At 38.6% G+C, this 21,051-nt stretch overlaps 1 long non-coding RNA gene across 1 annotated transcript in view; it reads right to left on the minus strand.

Moving 5' to 3' along the window:
- Window positions 1-317: 317 nt before the first annotated feature.
- The window catches only part of LOC118762744, a 27,457-nt gene continuing 6,723 nt past the window's right edge, over window positions 318-21,051 (minus strand). Inside the window, exons 2-3 of the long non-coding RNA XR_004998495.1 lie at window positions 17,227-17,232; window positions 318-329 (exon numbers count right to left, since the gene is read on the minus strand). This is a non-coding gene — a long non-coding RNA (uncharacterized LOC118762744). The remainder of the gene's footprint in view (window positions 330-17,226; window positions 17,233-21,051) is intronic.

Consider the following 21,051-nt stretch of genomic DNA (forward strand, 5'->3'; position numbering starts at 1 on the left):
AAGCATGGCCTCACAAGGAACTGCAATCTGCGAAGTTAAACGGCATGTATGACCTCGAGGGATAAAGGTGCATCCTTGAAATGAAAACATTTCCGCCCTCCCGCACCCCCTAACAATGGTGGCCTCAATAAAGTGGGGCGTCAGGGACTTGACTACGAAGCGGGTCCCATTGCACTGTTGAGGCGGTTAAAGCGTGTACTCTTTATTCCATTTGAGTTTTATTGAATGATTGTGTAAAATTTCTTTAATAAGATATATTGTAAGTTTACACACACACCCGTACACACACACACACACACACACACACACATACACGCACACACGAGGTACTCTTTGCTCTTTTACTTGCTTCAGTCATTTGACTGTGGCCATGCTGGAGCACACACTTGGTGTTATTGTTGTTATGATGTGTGTACTCTTTATCCCATTTGAGTTGTTTTGAGTGAAAATGTGCCGTTTGAGTAGTTCCACTCATTGGATGGTAGGTTTTTTTTAAGGATTAAAGCAGTGATATATTTCTGGTATCATTATAACATCGAAGATGATATATGTAAGACTGAATTTTTTCCAACAATAATATTGTATACAACTTGAGATGTTGGCCTTACCTTAATGTTTGTTGTCGTTTTTAACAATTATATATCCGCTGCATCGGAAATCTCGATATGTTTCGAAAGAAACGACCTGCAAGTGTGAAAAGAGAAGAAAGTGTGTCCAAAAAGCCTAAATAAGCGAAGTGAGAGCTAAAACGCCAGAAATTGTTATTCTTGAAGTCTTAATAGGAGATTCTCCTTCAAGACAGTTATCCTCCTCCTCCCCGCTCCATCGTCTTCCTCGCGCACAGATCGTCCAATCTTTAAGGTAATTAAGTTAATAAAACTAGTTTACATATTTCCTTTGCATTCTCTTTTATGTTTTTACAATTGTCACTTTTCTTGTAACTTCATCTTTTCTGTTTTAAATTTAGAGAGCTTTTTTTGGTGGGGTGGGGGCGGGCTGGAACAAATTAATTATATTTTTGTTTCAATAGGGAAAATTGGTTTGTAAAACGAGTAAATCTTAAAACGAGCTCGGTCATACATATATATATATATATATATATATATATATATATATATATATATATATATAGTAGCTGAATTACCTGGCGTTGCCCGTGTTACTGCTGTTCTTATTCAGATTAGTAAACAATAAATATGAATATATATTTTTTTTCTCATAATTATTTCAAAATATTTATATTTTATGAAAAAATATCCAAATTGTAATGATACCAAATTTAGAACTAAAAATCTGTCAATCTTGAAGCACGTCAGGCTAAACAATATTCATTGTGTAAGCTTTTGTTGGTGTCCAAATGGATAAATTGTTACTGCTTCCAACTCGTGAGCAATGAACATAGAGTTGGCCGTGGGAAAAGCATGTAGTAGAGAGATGACGTCCAACCACCTTGAGGGATTGACCAAGAGATTTGTTAACTGAAATAACAAAACTTAGTTTGACTGGAAACTGAAGCCTCTTAAATTCAAATGAAACATCTGTTGGTACTAAAGGATATTTTGGAATAAAGACATTTTCTTCTTTATGACTACCTGTTAGAATTGTTGCCTCTAGGGCATGAGGCTTCATGGAAATAACAGCTAAGCGAGTACCATTACTCAGGCGAAGTGGGTCACGATTCCTAAGCAACATAATGGAGCATCCAGCCTTAGTGTGAAGTTATTCAGTGGCATCCCAGTGGATTTAAGTGTGTTCAGAAATTCAACAGGGTGTTGAACAGCCTAATCTCGATCGACCGTTATGTGAATTGATGGAAAAGTCATTTCTGATGTATCTGTTAACTTTTGAAGCTTATGATTGAGTTTATCAATCATTTCATTAGTTGGAGCTTTTTCACATAGCCAGTTTACATCAGTGTAATTGACAATCACACATACATTGACACACACACACACACACACACACACACACACATATATACACTCTCACGTACACTGACATGCATATACTAAGACACACACACACAGACATACATTTACGTAACGAACGCGCAAATGCACTCACACACACACACATACACTCACAGACACATACTCAGTCATATACAAAATATGTCGGCGTCGGCGTAGTCGTCGTATAAAATCCCCTTTACTATGTCGTACGTAACAAACGCGCAAACACACATACATTGACAGACACATATACACTCATATACAAAATGTGACGTCGTCGTAGTATAAAATCTCCTTTGCTATGTCGTACGTAACGAACATGCAAACACACACACACTGACAGACACAAACACACTCATACAAAATGTGACGTCATCGTCGTCGCGGTATAAAATGTCTTTTACCATAGTTGACTATAGAGAGATTATTTTCGAGAAAATGTTATATTATTTAAATCCAAATGAAAATAAAAATTACACGCTGACACTCGCGGGGTGTAATACCATTACCTTGTAAAATTTGATTTGGTGGAGCCATTTGAGAATGCATAGGGAACAGATAGACAAAGAATATTATATATATATATATATATATATATATATCGGTCATTTCTCCATAAGGCAGAAAAAAGTAAACTCTAAACGAAATTTTAGGTATTCGAGTAGCATATCTTTGGTTGTGGCAAAAACCGGTCAGAAAATTGCTGTTGCTTTTGCGCCTGTTACTGCACTTGACAATATGAATGACTCATCAGATCTGTTGGCCGGGAGCACGTAGCCTCTTTACTGCTGGAGGTAAAGATACAATCTTAGTCAATTTGGTGGTGAAAAAAGAAAACGAAGTAAAAAAAAAAACAACCTTTTTGAGAGGTAGATAAATTTCTTCTCTTTTCCCTCGCAGACGGGTTCTTTTATATTCTAATTCAAACTGGCTAAGATTTACTTCAATCAGTAAAGAGGCTGTGTTCTTCAGGCCAGCATACGTGGTGAGTTGTCTGTATCACTTAGTGCACTAACAGACGCGGAACCAACGGCAACTTTTTGACTGGTTATACAGACACATACACACACACACACACTTGGATATACCAGAAAATGACATATGTTGATGTCCTAAAGACAGACACTGGTCTCTGTGAGACACAGGTCATGGCACACACACACACACACATACACACACACACACACACACACACACACACGCACGCACACACACACACATGTATGCAAGTCGATTACCTCGACCTGAGTTTTCAGCTGGTACGCGAATGTATGAAAGGCAAAGTCAACCTCGGCGGAATTTGAACTCAGAACCGTAAGGACGAACTAAATGCTGCTAAGCAATTTGTGCGGCGTGCAAACAAATCTGTCAGCACGCCTCCTTATGTATATATGTAGTAATAATGACTTTATAAAACCCAAAACGCACTTCCTTAACAAAATCAAATGGTACCATAACAACAAATACTAGACTACGTGTTTGGAGACTGAAGTTACTTCAGTCCTTCATAGGGACTGATCCTCTTTAAGGGACAAGGGAACTCTACAGTATTAGGGTAGCACTGCAATATCTGGGATGATGCAATGTTGTTTTACCATGAGGTCGGAATGCAGAATTCTTACCACACAGCCATGTCCGCGCATATAAATATGCTGGTGTACGCGAGTGAGTGTGTGTGTGTGTGCATTCTTTTATCATATTTTTAACTGGTCCACGTATTAGATGAAGATCATACAGGGACATGGCCTTAATATTTTAATGAATTAAACTGACTCTTTTTATAAAGCCTGGTACTTATTTTATCGCTCGCTTTTTGATGAATCTGTAGATTTACTATTTGTTCGTCCTAAGCTTCTGACACGCGCCAGTATCTGGGAAATGTAACTGTAATGCTGTCTGTAAATAAAACAAAGCCAAAGGCTAAAAATCATTGGCCCTTAATCAATGAGTCGTAAGGTGAAAGTGAATAATAGAATTCTGTCTGTTTAAACTTTGGGGCGATTCCATCTAGCTGCAGTGACCTTTTATTACAACAAACAATACTTGCAACTACTAAATTCATTGATGTATTTGATTTCAAGCGTCAGCCTTCAACCCACAACGATTAGAACAAGTGTTATTTGTTAATCGATGAAGAAATGCTGGCAGTTGTAGTGTGTCTCTCGTCTGCACGAGGTCCTTCGTGCAGACGAGTCACATATTACAACTACCAAAATGTATTTTAATAGAAATAAGTGAAACGGAGATTAAAAAGCGAGGTACCATTTGAGATATATATATATATACGTGTGTTTATGCATATACATGTATAATGTATTTGTGTATATATACAATATCTCCAGGTATCTATCTAAGTATGAAAATGTAGACGCGTGGTATAGTATTTAATCTATAGGTGTTAAGCTATAGGGTCGTAAGATCATAGGGTCGTAAGTTCGATTTCCTGACAAAGCAGCGCGCCGTGTTCCTAAATAAGGTATTTCATTTCACATTACTTTATTTCATTCAGGTGAAAATGAGTTCCAGCTAACTACTATTGCAGCCCACTCTCCCTTTAGCCATCACACTCTCGATATTCCGCCAGCTAAAGGGTGAGACACCCAAAAGTGTGTCTATGTTTTCTCATGAATACATAAGCACTTGAAAGGCGGCGAGCTGGCAGAAACGTTAGCACACCGGGCGAAATGCGTAGCCGTATTTCGACCGCCGCTACGTTCTGAGTTCAAATTCCGCCGAGGTCGACTTTGCCTTTCATCCTTTCGAGGTCGATAAATTAAGTACCAGTTTCGCACTGGGGTCGATATAAACGACTTAATCCGTTTGTCTGTCCTTGTTTGTCCCCTCTATGTTTAGCCCCTTGTGGGTAGTAAAGAAATATACATAAGCACCTGAAGCAAAGAAAGCGATGCACAAGCGCCCAGGTTACAGGTGTTTGCAAATGAGGGTCAAGATTTTTCGTAAATGTTCGCTTCATGATGTTATTTCAAGGTGGTTTTAAGAACAGCAACAGAATCATTAGAGAATTCGTTTTGACTATTACTGCCCAACTGCCTATTGAACCGTATATGCTCTTTTCTCCCTTTGTTTAAGTCATTATACTCCGACCTTGCTCGGGCGCCACCGTCAAGGATATCTGCTCGGTCATACTGACCTCAATTTTAATTCTAGCACTTATTTTAGTGATTTACATTAATCGCATCGCTAAGTTACATGACAAACACAAACAAAAGCAAGCAGACAGAAACTCACGCGCCTGCACATATATTCGCACATAAATAACATAAATAAATGCGTGTGTGTGTGTGTGTGTGCATATAGATATGCATGTGTGTCAATGCATCCTGACATATCTACCTGCCTTTTTAAATGTTTTTATAGTTCGGATTATTGACGTATTACATTGATTTTCTTTCAACAGGTGTTGTTTACTTAATCTTGATATCACCACCACCACCACCACAATCATCCCAGAGTTGAATGACATTCGATTATTAAAGAGTTAATGAGGGAACTTCTGTGTGATCGGTTAGCGTGGTAGAAATAGCAGCCATATCTCCCTTGATCTCCTTTTCTCATTTCCAGCATTTATAGTTTTTGAATTGCAGAAAAGCAAATGAATTATTGTGTTTAGCGAAAGAGGTTAGCTGGATGATTCGTTTGTACGTTGAGCAAAAGTTTAACGGCAGTTTTTGCGGTTTAGAGTTCAAACTCCGTGGAGGAAGATTTTTGCCTTTCATCTTTTTAGAGTCGACAAAATAAATACTGGAAAAGCATTCCACGCAATCGCCTTATTCTTTCCTTCAAAACTGCTGACCTTACACCAAAATTAGAATATTTTTAAGAAATAAAGGCGAAATATTGCTTTTTTTGTTTTTGTTTTTGTATAAATATAATGCATTACTACAAAAATGTAACGGCGAATCATTGAGAAATAAGTATGAGTGTTTGTAAGAATCTAAAAATACATTTCAAAAAGATATGCCCTGTGGCAGCAACATCTTCTCGAGGACTATCTCGAACATAAGTGTCATTGATTGCACTTTCTAGCTCACCAACATTATTGGTAGAACGGCGGGGATTGGCGAAAACATTAGGGTCTTGTCGTATTTGCTTTATGTTTCTTACGTTATTCTGAGTTCAAATCCCGCAGGGTTGGTTTTGCTTTTCATTTTCCTAAGGTTGACAACATAAAGAACAAATCGAATACTTGCGTTGATACAGCTGAACTATATCTCTCCCCAATAAAATGTCTGGCCTTGTATCTATGAAAGACATTATCCTTATTATTATTGTGATTATGCCGGACAAAATGTTTAGACACATTTTCATCTGTCCTTAAGTCCTGATCTCAAATTCCGCCGAGATCATCTTTACCTTTCATTCTCTTGAGATCGATGAATTATCAGTCAAGCATTGGGGTCGATGTAATCGACTTACAAAGTGGTATCAAAGAGTTCCCAGACCATTTCTGTAGCGCGCCAACAGATGGCAGCACACGGTTGCATGCGCAGTGAGAGTTAGCAGTGACGTTGATGAGGCAGTGAGCCGAGTGACATCATTGTGCTTGCTTCTCAAGTTGTAAAATTTATGTTTTTGTGATCACGTGTATGCTGTAGTCTGCGATTTTTGTCAGGAAAGGGAAGTTGAAACAGTGAAATTTTGCGTTAAACTTCGGAAGTCTGCTACGGAGGCATTAAGCATGCTTCGGCAAGCTTACGGCGACGAGGCAACGGGTTTTGTACGCAGTGTTTTGAGTGACACGGACGCTTCAAAAGTTGAAGGACGTCCCTGGATGATGATAAACAACCTGGAAAACCTGCCACAAGCGCCACCAACAGAAATGTGAAGAAAATTCATCCGCTGGTGCATGAGGATCGTCGGAGGACATTCAACGACGTTGCTGATGTAGTTGTTTGTCGTATGGGTCCATGGAGGCAATCCAAAGTTTGGATTCTTCCCGACGACAGTGCACTTTTCACCGAGCTCTCCTCACTTGTGTGTGTGTTTTTTACCAAAGACAACATGGTATCTCTTCCGTACCCGTCCTAATCGCCACATTTACGAGCACCTGTGGACTTCCATCTATTTCTCAAGATGAAAATCCAGCTCAAAGGTCACCGTTTTAACACCGTTGTCGTGATCCAAAGCGAATCGCAGAATGTCCTTGGCTCGCTTACTTCCAGACTGGATTCCAAACCTTACTTCCAGACTTTACTTCCAGACCGGATTCCAGAAGTGGCAGGAACGCTGAGACCGGTGTACTGCTGCGCAAGGTGACTATTTCAAAGGAGATGACGTTAAAAACTTAGACAAATAAGTTATTTTTCATTCAATATAATTAGTCTGGGAACTCTTTGATACTACCTCGTACTACCTACCGTGAACTTGCTGGCCTTGTGCTAAAATTTGTAACCATTATTATCATTCTGATTATGCTGGACAAAATGGTTAGGCACATTTTCGTCCGTTCTTACGAGAGTTTGACTTTGCCTTTCATGCTTCCTGGGTCAATAAATCAAGTATCAATCGAGCACTGGGGTTGATGTAATCGACTAGTCTCCTCTCACAAAATTTCGGGCCTTGTTCCTATACTAGAAAGGTTTATTATCATTATCATATTATAATTCTGCTTGTTCCTTCCTTAGTTACTTAGTTCGTCCGTTCGTTACTCTCTTCTTATAATATGCAGAGAGGTAGTGAGAGAGAGTGGTGATAGAAAGTGTTTGTATGTGTGTGTGAAACGGAAGACAAGTAGATAAATACATCGTCATATTGTTAAATCAAAGAAAAATAAACAAGGCAAACTTTCGATGTTACTTTTACTTTTTGATACAGAGGAGGGACAGAGAGGTAGTGAGAGAGAGAGAGGGACAGAGAGAGAGAAAGAGAGAGAGAGAGTGGTGACAGAAAGTGTGTATGTGAGTGTGTGTGTGAACGTGTGACATTCTGTGTTTATTTATAGATAGATGGATAGATAGACGACAGACAGATAGATTGATAGATAGGTAGGTAGATAAATAGATAGATAGATAAATAGATAGATAGATAAATAGATAGATAGATAGATAGATAGATAGATAGATAGATAGATAGATAGATAGATAGATAGATAGATAGATAGACACACAGATAGACAGTTAGATAGATATGTTTCTTTATTAGCCACACAGGGCTGCACACAGATAGAACAAATTACAAGGTAGAGCTTTTCTTTTGGAGGTAAAAAAAATAAAAATACAAATAAAAAAAAAGGGGGGGGTCGATCAAAAGGGATCGTAAAAGGAGAGAAGAGGACAAAAAAAGGGGGGGGTTAAAAAAAAAGGGGGAGAGGAAAAAAATTGATCAATAGGGATCGTTATCACAGAAATGTCAATATGAAGTGTAAAGGGGAGGACAGGTGAGGTTTACCCGTGGAAAGAAAAGCCTACGGAAAAGACCACGGTAACCTCGGTCAATGAAGTCACATGTTATATTTCTTTTTTTTTTTTTTTTTTTTGCAAATAAGCAACTCTCTGTATTAATTTTTACGGTTCATAGAATCATAGTCAAGGTGGCTTCGTCATTCATACGTGCCATCCTTGCTACATTCACCCATCTTTTTTTAAAACATTCACTAGACAAAACTTGCCTCTCTACTCTCACTTTTTTCTTCAAGTGATACTTGAAGAAGTTGATGAGAGATTGACTAGAGAGGAAAGTGTTTGTCTCTAATCCTTTCAGACGCGTCCACCAGATACATTCTTTCGCCATAGCCACAAGTATGATAAAAATAGCTGTTCCTTCCCGTTTGAAGGAAGGAGGCGTGACGATATTAACGATAGATTCGGCTGATAATCCGACACGTCCCACACGTGACAGCAGTCGTTCGACATAAGCCCACAGGTGGGAAATTGCTGGACACTGCACGATTGCGTGCAGAGCGGTTTCGTCGCTCTGCCCGCATCTCGGGCAGGTCGGCCCCGTGTTTCTCGAGCCATGCCTATAGAGCTTATCCCGAACAGGTAGCGCTTCTCGGTAGCACCGCCAGGCCAGGGATCTCTGGAAGTTGTCCATAGGTCCCGGGCCGAAAGTCGTTTGAAACAGGCGGGTCAGGTATTCCTCGTCGACATAGATAGATAGATTGATAGATAGATAAATAAATAGATAGATAGATAGACAGACAGACAGACAGACAGGCAGACAGGCAGACAGACAGACAGATAGATAGATAGATAGATAGATAGATAGATAGATAGATAGATAGATAGATAGATAGATAGATAAGTAGATAGATAGATAGACAGACAGATAGATAGATAGATAGATAGATAGATAGATAGATAGATAGATAGATAGATAGATAGATAGATAGATAGATAGACACACTTATCTATACATACATGTATAGTTATGTGTAAACTGTAAATCGGGGATGGGATTTTTATCTATATATCTAATGAAGCAAATTTTGAAATTGAAATAAAATGTTACTCAAATTGTAGAGGTCTATTTTTTTATTGCGGGTGCGCGCGTCCAGAAACAAAGTGCGGTTGTCATGGTAACAAGCTGTTAATGCCTTGTCTGTTGATGGGCTAAAAATTAACCAAATTTTCAAACTTTATTTCCAAATAACATCAGATTCTTAATTTACAAGATAACGTAACTACCTGAGAATAATCAAAAGTCAGAACTGCATCGATACACCAAAACTGAAAACAATCTGAGCAAAAGTAAAGGTGGATAATTTTGTGAGTGAAACATAGAAGATCCGAATTACCCACAACAGTCCATTTTACCAATTCTTTTATTCTTTTATCTGTTTCAGTCATTTGACTGCTGCCACGCTGGAGCACTGCCTTTAGTCGAACAAATCGACCCCAGGACTTATTCTTTGTAAGCCTAGTACTTATTCTATCGGTCTCTTTTGCCGAACCGCTAAGTTACAGGGACGTAAACACACCAGCATCGGTTATCAAGCGATGTTGGGTGTACAAACACAGACACACAAACATATACACACATACATTTATATATACATATATACGACGGGCTTCTTTCAGTTTCCGTCTACCAAATCCACTCACAAAGCTTTGATCGACCCGAGGCTATAGTAGAAGACACTTGCCCAAGGTGCCACGCAGTGGGACTGAATCCGGAACCATGTGGTTGGTTAGCAAGCTACTTACCACACAGCCACTCCTGCGCCTATTGTATACATATTATTTTGTATTTCTTTCGTGCTTATAAACTGCTTTCGTCATGAACCGGCAACAAAAAACTGGAAGCTGCTTGCGCGAAAATGAGGCTCTACTGGCAGCGGATAAGGGAAGAGCAAAGGCTGGAAATCCTAGAGAGAGACAAGCAAAGCCAGCAGCTGAGACGAGCGTCAATGGAGGGTGAACAACGCGAGGAACACCTGCAGCAGTGGAGGCGCAATGGCCCAGTGGTTAGGGCAGCGGACTCGCGGTAGGAGGATCGCGGTTTCTATTCCCAGACCGGGCGTTGCGTGTGTTTATTGAGCGAAAACACCTAAAGCTCCACGAGGCACCGGCAGGGGATGGTGGCGACCCCTGTTGTACTCTTTCGCCCCAACTTTATCTCACTCTTTCTTCCTGTTTCCTGTCCCCGACTTCCTACGCAACCGCTGAGCCTGGATGCGCATTCATCCACCCGTCGATGCTCTCGGTGTCGGGGGTTGACCTGCTTTCTCTTCTGCGGGTCTTACGAATAGCAAAGGACCACGTTTCGGACTTCTCCCATCTTGCGAGCTCTGGGACGAAGACCGTTCGCTCAACAGCAACAGCAGCTCAACAGCAACAGCAGCTCAACAACACCTGCAGCAAGATAGGAAGAGAAAACAAATAAGACGAGAAAATATGAATGAGTAACAGCGTGCACAACACCACGAGCAGCAGAGAAACGTATTTCAGCAAACAGTAGAGAACATGAAACAACATGACAGCGTTATTTACCAGCAAAACTAAAAGGGAAGATATCGAGAAAGAGTTCAGAATATGAATGCTGGTGAAATTGACAATAGCTGGTAGAATCGCTAGAGCATCGGGAAAATGCTTTGTAGCATTTACCTAACTCTTTATGTTCTGGTTTTAAATCCCTAATCCTAAACCTACATTCATTTCTCTGGGATTGGTAAAATAAAGAACCAGTCTAAATACTAGAGTTAATGGTATCGATTAACCCACTTCTAAAAATTGATGGCTTTGTGTCAAAATGTATGTTAACAGAAAAGTATTCTTTCTTTACTAAGTTTGAATTGTAATTCATTTACGAAATAGCTACCACCACCGAAAGAATGTCCGAATAAATTAGGTTATGCTATTTATTTTGTTCGAGTTACATACCGTCAGTCATTTGACCCTTGTCAGCCTGGTCACGAAGATAGTGGATCAGTGATTTGCCTTTTGGAAACCTGTAACCCTTACAGTTCTATATTTAAGAGATGAGGAATTATATACACTATTTACATTATTTACATTTGACGATATTTGTTCTCATCTTGTTTGTTGTTAACACAACGTTTCGGCTGATATACCCTCCAGCCTTCATCAGGTGTCTTGGGGAAATTTCGAACCTGGGTTCTCATTCCTAAGGTATTTTTCGATGTTAATATTATTATTATAGTTGTTGTTGTTGTTGTTATTATTATTATTATTATTATTATTATTATTATTATTATTATTATTATTATTATTATTATTATTATTATTATTATTCAAGGTCACGGGCATATTGCGTAGTGGTTAAGGGCGTGGGCTACTAACCCAAAGATTCCAAGTTCGATTCCAAGCAGTGACCTGAACACTAACAATAATAATAATAATAATAATAATAATAATAATAATAATAATAATAATAATAATAATAATAATGATAATAATAATAATAATAATGATAATAATAATAATAATAATAATAATAATAATAATAATAATAATAATAATAATAACATCGAAAAATACCTTAGGAATGAGAGCCCAGGTTCGAAATTCCCCCAAGACACCTGATGAAGGCTGGAGGGTATATCAGCCGAAACGTTGTGTTAACAACAAACAAGATAAGGACAAATATCCGTCACATGTAAATAATACCTGTAACCCTTGTTTACAAGTTGTATAACATAAAAGAAGTGTGTTTGTGTTATGTTCCTAGACATGTAGATACTTGTATGTGTGCAGCATGTTTGATAAGCTGTTGATGCATGTGTGCACACGTGTGCATATACGCTTGCATGTGGCAAGTCTCCTGTTGTATATCTAGCAAGGTGCAGGAAGAAAGAAAGAAAGAAAGAAAGGCTGAAAGAGAGACAAAAAGAGAGGAAGTAACAAAAATTCTGTTTATGTATGCCGGAGACATTTTTCTTTTCTCTTTTTTTTTTTCGATAGCTTGATATTAAGTGAAATCAAAGAAGTCTATTGTAATATCTGTTGTTTGGGTGTTTAATTAAATACTTTATCTACTTTGCAAGCTGTGTCTATTGAAACAGTAACAGGTTGACAGTTTAATAGGTGAGAGAGAGAGAGAGAGACAGACAGACAGACAGAGACAGACTGACAGAAACAGAAAGAGAGAGAAATGGAGAAAAGAAAACGGAGAGAGAACAGCGGGGAAGGGGGGGGGGCAGATATTTAGGGAGAAACAGAAGAGAGAATAAGAAAGTGAACAAAAAGATGGAAAAAGAGAAAAAAGAGAAAGATACACATTTGCGAAAAAATATGTTGTTATCTTCCTTGGACAGTAATCCCTCGCTATATCGCGGTTCACCTACCGCGGTTTATTATTTAAGCTTGCGTCGATTCCTCCGTGGTGTTGTTTTGCATTTATAATGAAATAAACATATACAAATTATAAAAATAACAAAAAAATATATACAGTACAGTACTGCTTCTCCTTCGCGGATTTTCACTTATCGCGTGTTTGTATTGAACGTAGCACCCGCGATAGTCGAGGAATTACTGCATTTAAAAGGCATCGTAATATTCAATGGCTTTGCCCAATTTTAATAACTTTTCATTTCACTGTTAATAGTTATTGGCACTTAGTTAAAGTCGAAAAGGACTAATACATTGTAACTTCACTTATAAAACTGTGTAGTACAATGTAGCATTTTCTCGAGGCATTTGTTTCTCTAACTATTTTGTACGAGTTATATACGGTTAGTTTGTTATGAATTAAATACGTCGAAACAAAAGTGAAATAAATGTTAACTATAATGTAGCAAGCATAGAAAATCTAATGAGGAATAGTTATGTGATGAGTAAAAGTTAACATTGCTTAGGTACTTATTAGTATTTCTTTCAGTTTGTCAAGTAGAGGAGACAACTCTGTACATATTTTGGTCTTATCACACATCCTCAGCGAAGCATAGACGTTCCTGTGCTGGCCGAATTAGGGCCGAGAAAATTACTATGAAGATCTACATTATTGTATACAAATAGGCGTGTAAAATTAGTATACTTAATTAGAATATCACTGAAGTTAATTAATTAACTTCACATACACACACACACATATTCTTTTGTTCTTTTATTCTTTTCAGTCATTTCATACTGGAGTACTGTCTTTAGCCGAACAAATCGACCCCAGGACTTATTCGTTGTAAGCCTAGTACTTCTTCTATCGGTCTCTTCGCAAAACTGCTAAGTTACGGGGACGTAAACACACCAACATCGATTGTCAAGCGATGGTGGTAGGATAAACACAGACACACAAATGCATACACACACATATACATATACATACGACGAGCTTCTTTCAGTTTCCGTCTACCAAATCCACTCACAAGGCTTTGATCGTCCCGATCAAGATGACACGCAGTGGGACTGAACCTGGAGCGATGTGGCTGGGAAGCAAACTTTTTACCACACAGCCACACCTGTGCCTATATATATATATATATATATATATATATATATATATATATATATATATATATATATATATATATATGTACTAGCAGAGATACCCGGCGTTGCCCTGTTATATTCAATTGAAGAATTAGACTTTTCTGTTATATCTTCTGTAATGAACTGGAATATCTGTTTCGAATTTCATCAAAATTGCAGATGCGGGTTATTTCCCTCTTTACACACCCTAAAAAATTGTAATCGTGCCACATGTATCCCATACTACTGATTTTTATGCGCATATTCCAAAATTCCAGTCTTATTGAACCTGTTAAAAAGATTTTGCTCCTGAAAAATGAAGGTCATGGAGCTCTAAAATGTGAGAGTTAATGCTCCTATTGGGGATGGGCATCTTAATGTGAACCAGAGAAGTTGAATTGTTGAAAATCTTTTTAACTTGGGTCTTATGTCTATTGTTTGAATTTCTTTGAAATAGGAAATATATGTTCACTGGGTTTGTAAAAGAGAGCAAAGCTACAGGAAACCAAAAGACGAATGATCACAATAAGCAGTCAGTTACCCTACCCTAGTCGTTACCACACCCAATGTAGGATTCCTCACCATCCAGGTGACAGGCACAGCTGTAAGATGCATTACGAATCTATAGCAATTGGAAGGGCGTGACCCAACTGAAATCAACATTGTGTGACGTGAGGGCTAAGAAGAAATGAAAGCTGGAGTTTGCAAATGACCACTATACTGATACGTAACTGGACAGAATAAATTTAAAATCCATAAATGTCTTTGAATAACCAGTCACTCATCTGAGAAGGCCTTGAAATCAATGTTACCATCTGGGGACTATGTGTGACCGAGTGATAATAACAAGACTGAAAGGAGGTCTGCAATCAAATAACTTTACTCAACACTTTGCAACTGAATCAGTGGAGGCAAAGATGCCTCTCATTTACTTGACAATTTATGCAGCACATTGCAGAAATCACAATATAAGTGTATGTCAAAGCAAACTGTTACACTGTTGTACCATTCAATTAGAAATAACGCCCAACTTTTATGCTCGGATAACCCTACAGCTTCCAAGAGCACAACTGTATTCGTGTTTGCATAGATAAAATGACAAAATTGTGGGTGTTAAGTCCCCATGGAGGGGTCTTTCTATCTTTGTAAGAAGATAAAATTTTATAAATATGACTTCATTTGTGTCTAATATCTATAGTTAAAATTTCATCAACAGCAAAAATATATGAATTGTCATGGGGGTTTTGGCCCTTATGCATAGAATATAATTTCCAAATTTCATAAATATCCATTCAGTACTTTTGACCTGGTTTTGGATCATAAAAGAAATGACTAAAATTTCGGAGTTAAGGCTCCCATTAGGGTGTTTTATAGATAGATAGATAGATAGATAGATAGATAGATAGATAGATAGATAGATAGATAGATAGATAGATATAGATATACACATACACACATACAAAGATAAATTGATAGATACAACTGAGTGGGTAAATAAAAATATGAGACACAGCCTAGTGCTTTTTTATGTTGATAAGCCTAGTACTTATTCTATTTGTTTGTTCTTGTGAAACCAGTAAGTTATGTGGATGTAAATAAATGAACAGCAGTTGTGAAGCAGTGATGAGGGCAAAACACAGAGACATAGACACACACATACACTTACATATATACATATATATACGATTGATTTGTTTCAGTTCCTGTCTACGAAATCCATATATATTGTTGTTCGCATCCTTTTTGTCTCGGGAGACAATGGAGTTGCGCATAAAATAATCTAGTCCGGCTTTTACATTTCATGTCCTAATACATCTCCTGCTGTGGCTGTGTAGTACTATCCTGGACAAACACTCCCTCTGGCAGGTGCCGCAAATGTAGCGAAGACTTTGCCTGGCTGATTGTAATGTCATAGTTTCTTGTTGACGTCTTTTCTTGTCTTTCCATTTCTCCTCTCTCTCTATGTCACTCCTTTGTGGTCCCTCTTTTACGGTACGTCGCCAATCTCCACGGTTGCTGGCAACTGCTTCCCAGTTGGTAATATTGATATAGCAGGCATTCATGTCCCTTTTGCAAACATCCTTGTATCGTAAGAACGGTCTTCCCACAGACCTAGTGCTCCTAGCAAGCTCTCCGTTGAGTATGTCCTTGGGGATTCTGCCATCTTCCATACGGCTAACATGTCCAAGCCATCTAGTACGTCTTTGTGTGAGGAGTGCAAACAAGCTTGTTATTCCTGCTTGCTTGAGGACATCTTTGTTGGGGACATGATTCTGCCATTTGGTGCGAAGGATTTTCCAGAGGCAGCGCAAGTGAAAGATATTTAGGTGACGCTCTTGGCGTGTGTATGGCGTCCAAGTCTCACTTCCATACAGTAGAGTGCTAAGTACACATGCCTGGTAAATCTTCATTTTTGTGGTCTTGGTCAGCTTATTGTTGTCCCATGCCCGTTTGGAGAGTTGGGCCATCACAGCAGCTGCCTTGCCAATGCGTATATTGAGCTCAGCATCATGGTTGTAGGTGACGGTAGAGCCAAGATAGGTAAACTTCTCCACCTCCTGTAGTCTGTGGTCTCCAATATGTATGTTTGGGATGTCCGATGTAGCCTGACCCATGATGTTGGTCTTCTTGAGGCTGATAACTAAGCCAAAGTTGCCACATGCTTGCTCAAAACAGTTGATGAGCCTTTGTAGGGCTTCTTCTGTGTGTTATACCAGAGCGGCATCATCAGTAAATAGCATCTCCTTGATCAGGACGCTTCTGACTTTGGTCTTGGCACGCAGACGCGAGTGATTGAACAGTTTCCCATCACTTCTACTGTGCAGAAATACTCCATCATCTGATGTCTGAAAGGCATGTGACAGCATCAGCGAGATGCCAAATAATGTAGGAGCAAGGACACAAACTTGCTTTACCCCATTTTTTATTTGGAAGGCGGCTGATGTTGAACCATTGTGCTGTATAGTGCCTTGCATATCATCATGGAAAGATTTGATGATCCTCAGCAGCTTTGGTGGACATCCGATTTTTTGGAGCAGGATGAAGAGGCCCTTTTCTACTTACCAAGTCAAACGCCTTTGTCAGATCAATGAAGGCCATATATAATGGCATTTTCTGCTTTCTGGACTTCTCCTGAAGTTGGCGTATGGAGAATATCATGTCAATAGTTGATCTGCTTCTTCTAAAGCCGCACTGCGATTCTGGATTAATTCGAGAAGCAAGCAGTTGCAGCCTGGACAGGATAATGCGAGCAGAGACCTTTCCAACAGTGCTTAGAAGAGATATTACGCGGAAATTGTTACAATCATCACGGTCACCTTTGTTTTTGTAAAGCGTAATGATGTTCGCATCCCGCATATCCTGAGGGACTTTACCCTCTTCCCAGCACTGACACAGATCTCATGAATGTGCCGAAGCAGGATGGTGTTTTTGCATATATATATATATATATATATATCATATATATATACATCCATATATATATATATATATATATACATATCCATATACATAGAATAAAGAGGTGCTTTTGTTTCACTTTTAACACGAAATACTGAAATAGTGGAGAAGGTGTGATATTGCCCTAGCCAAGAAGTTAAACATTTTTTTTGCCCATGACAGTACATGGACCCTATGTAAGGCATTTGTAAAATTTGAATGAAATTGGTTGTGTAGTTCTCAAGTTTTAGGGATTCAGACAGACAGACACACATTCTCAGTTTTATATATAGATATATATATGTATATATATATATATATATATATATATATATATATATATATATATATATATATATATATATATATATATATATATATATATATATATATATATATATATATATATATACGGCGGGTTTTTTTTTCAGTTTCCGCGTACGAAATCCATTGACAAGACTTTGGTCGCCCAGACTATGTAATAGAGGACACTTGCCATAAGTGCCACGCAGTGGGATCAAATCATGAACCAATTGGATTGGAAAAACATGGCTGCTGTATGTTCTTCTCAGGATGTCTTTCCAGTAGTTCTCTGTTCACACATGTAAACATGTGTCTCACTTAGCTACGAGCAACGCCTGTTAACGATAATGAGGAAGCTTGGTTGGTGTCATCTGCATAAGGCCAGATGTGATTAAATGCACGATAACAATAGCAGAAGAAAACATTAGCAATTACGAAGTGCAGAGTCTCAATGGGCCGCATTGCTCATATACATGTTGCCATGGGGACCTGCATATTTTAAAACATGTTCGCAACATAGGTTTCCTTCATATCAATTATTATTAAGTAGAAAACCTCTTATTTGCTCATTAATAATCCTATTTTCATTAATTAAATTACTATTAATTATTTTTATCATTAAAAATATTTTGGGGCTTCCCCATTTTTAAACCTCTTGCGGGACGTACTTGTGTTTGAGAAGGGCTGCATGTTTGACATGCCTGTGTTGGATAACGTAATCTAGAAAGAAGACGGAATAGGTCATCACTGCAATGCTGCTTTCAATGATTGATTTGGTCGATCAAGGCTAACTTGAGACATCAATGACAGCAGTCGGTTATTTGATCCGATGTCAACTCAGCGATCGAAACTGCAGTACTTAATCTCCCGTCAGTTACTCTAATAAAGGAGTTTAATATACAACAACCTAAGCATCTGCTGCAGGAGATAAACCCGCTCCCGCAAGAAAAAAAGAAATCAACAAGTTGAGGCACAAACATGGCTGTGTGATTAAGACGATCTCAGTGCAATCATGAAGTTTCGAGCTCAGCTTCACTGCGCGGCACCTTAGGCATGCGTCTTCTATAGCTCCGGATCGACTAAAGCTTTGTCAATGGATTTGGTATGCAGAAACTATGAGGAATCCCGTTATGTGTACGTCGCTTCTATTTTTTAATTATCATAAATCATCCACCGAGGAGGGAGCCGGTTTCCAACAAAGATACAAGGCTCCATCTTTGAGATGTAGTTAACACAAACAAATAAGCCTGTGTGTCTCTTCTATTTTTAAATTATTATATATATCTACCACTGAAGGAGGGAGCCGGTTTCCAAGAAAGATACAAGGTTCCATCTTTGGGCTGTAGTTAACACATACAAATTCACATTTGTAACTTGAGAAAAGTCTTGCATATTTTTACTGTTCCACTCACAGATTGCACTTGTAATGTACGAGTCAGCCGATCGATTTCTCTTTCTGAAAATCCTAGTTTATCCAGATTCTCCTTTAAGCATTTACTAACAAAACCTAGTGCTCCAATTATTATTGATTTGAATATGAATTCATAATCTGGATATAGAAGCTGGAGGTTTCGAACCAGGAGCCCATTGATATCTTTTTTTCCTTTGATTTACAAAACGATATTTACATCTGCAGGGTAGCTGATCTCTATAATGGTACATACATATGTATGTATGTATGTCATTATTCAGTTTATTTCAAGATTTCTAGCCAATAGTGAAAGAACCGGTTTCTAACATAGACTCAAGGTTCCTTCATTGGAATTTCGACATCAACAATAGGGTATTTTTGCTTGTATGTATGTATGTATGTATGTATGTATGTATGTATGTATGTATGTATGTATGTATGTATGTATGTATGTATGTATGCATGTATGTATGTATGTATGTATGTATATATGTATGTATGCATGTATATATAAACTAGCACTTTGTCGGTTACGAAGACGAGTGTTCCAGCCGATCCGATCAACGGAACAGTCGACTCGGGAAATTAATTTGCAAGTCTCCAAGAATCGTACTCGTGAATTTGGGATCGTGATCAGAATACCCCTAACAACCGTCCACGCGCCTTCACTAAAAATATATCTTAGGCGCTGGAGTGGCTGCATGGTAAGTAGCTTTCTTACCAACCACATGGTTCTGGGTTCAGTCCCACAGCGTGGAACCTTAGGCAAGTATCTTCTGCTATAGCTTCGAGCCGACCAAAGCCTTATAAGTGGATTTGGTAAACGAAAACTGAAAGAAGCCCGTCATATATATATATATATATATATATATATATATATATATGTGTGTGTGTGTGTGTGTGTGTGTGTGTGTGTGTGTGTGTGTGTGTGTGTGTATGTGTGTGTGGGTGGGTGGGTGTTGGTGTGTGAGTGTGTGTGCGTGTGTACGTCTGAGTTTGTCTCCACCCACCATTGCTTAACAACCGATGTTGGTGTGTCTACGTCCCCGTAACTTAGCGGTTCGGCAAAAGACACCGATAGAATAAGTACTAGGCTTACAAAGAATAAGTTCTGGGGTCGATTTGTTCGACTAAAGCCGGTGCTCCATCATGACCGCAGTCAAATAACCGAAACAAATAAAAGAGTAAAAGACTATATGTTTGTGTGCACGCACGTGTCTGTGAGTGTGTAGGTGTATGTGCGTGGATGCATGTATGAGCGCGCGTGTATGTATATATGTATATTCATATATACGTACGTATGTGTATATATATATATATATATATATATATATATATATATATATATATATATATATATATATATATATTTGTGTATGTACCTACGTATGTATACATATATGCATGCACGTATGTGTATATGTTTCGCAGATCGTACATGTGTTTGAGAAGGGCTGCATGTTTGACATGCCTGTGTTGGGTAACGTAATCTAGAAAGAAGAGGCAATGGAAGGTCATCACTGCAATACCCCGAGGCTACTGTTGAAGACACTTGCCCAAGGTGTCACGCAGTGGGACTGTACTTGAGGTTGGGAAGCAAGCTTCTTACCACACAAGCATGCTTGCGCCTTAGGGTGAAATGCTTACAGCACCTAGGTTTCCCAAGCGGTCACCCATCCAATTACTAACTAGGATTAACGTAGCTGTATATTATTATTATGCATGTATCATAACAATGTAGATGCGAGCAAATATAGACATTGTCTGAGCCCTTCACAGAACATCTTGAGTGTGAGAGCGGAAAGGAGTAAAAACTACACCAGCAGCCGGTTGGAACTAAATTATAGTTAAAATACATGGGGCGATGTGAAATAAAGAACTTTGTGCAACAGTACGACATGTGACCCTGTCCAGAAATCGAACCTGCTATCTCATGATAGTGAACCAAGCACTCTAACCACTCATCCACGCATCTTTACAAACATATATTCATACATATGCTTGTGTGTGTTAGCACACACACACACATTAGTAGCAGGACCTACATTCTTCTCCATATCCAGTG

This window comes from Octopus sinensis, linkage group LG3, assembly GCF_006345805.1.
Source record: "Octopus sinensis linkage group LG3, ASM634580v1, whole genome shotgun sequence".
NCBI lineage: Eukaryota > Metazoa > Mollusca > Cephalopoda > Octopoda > Octopodidae > Octopus > Octopus sinensis.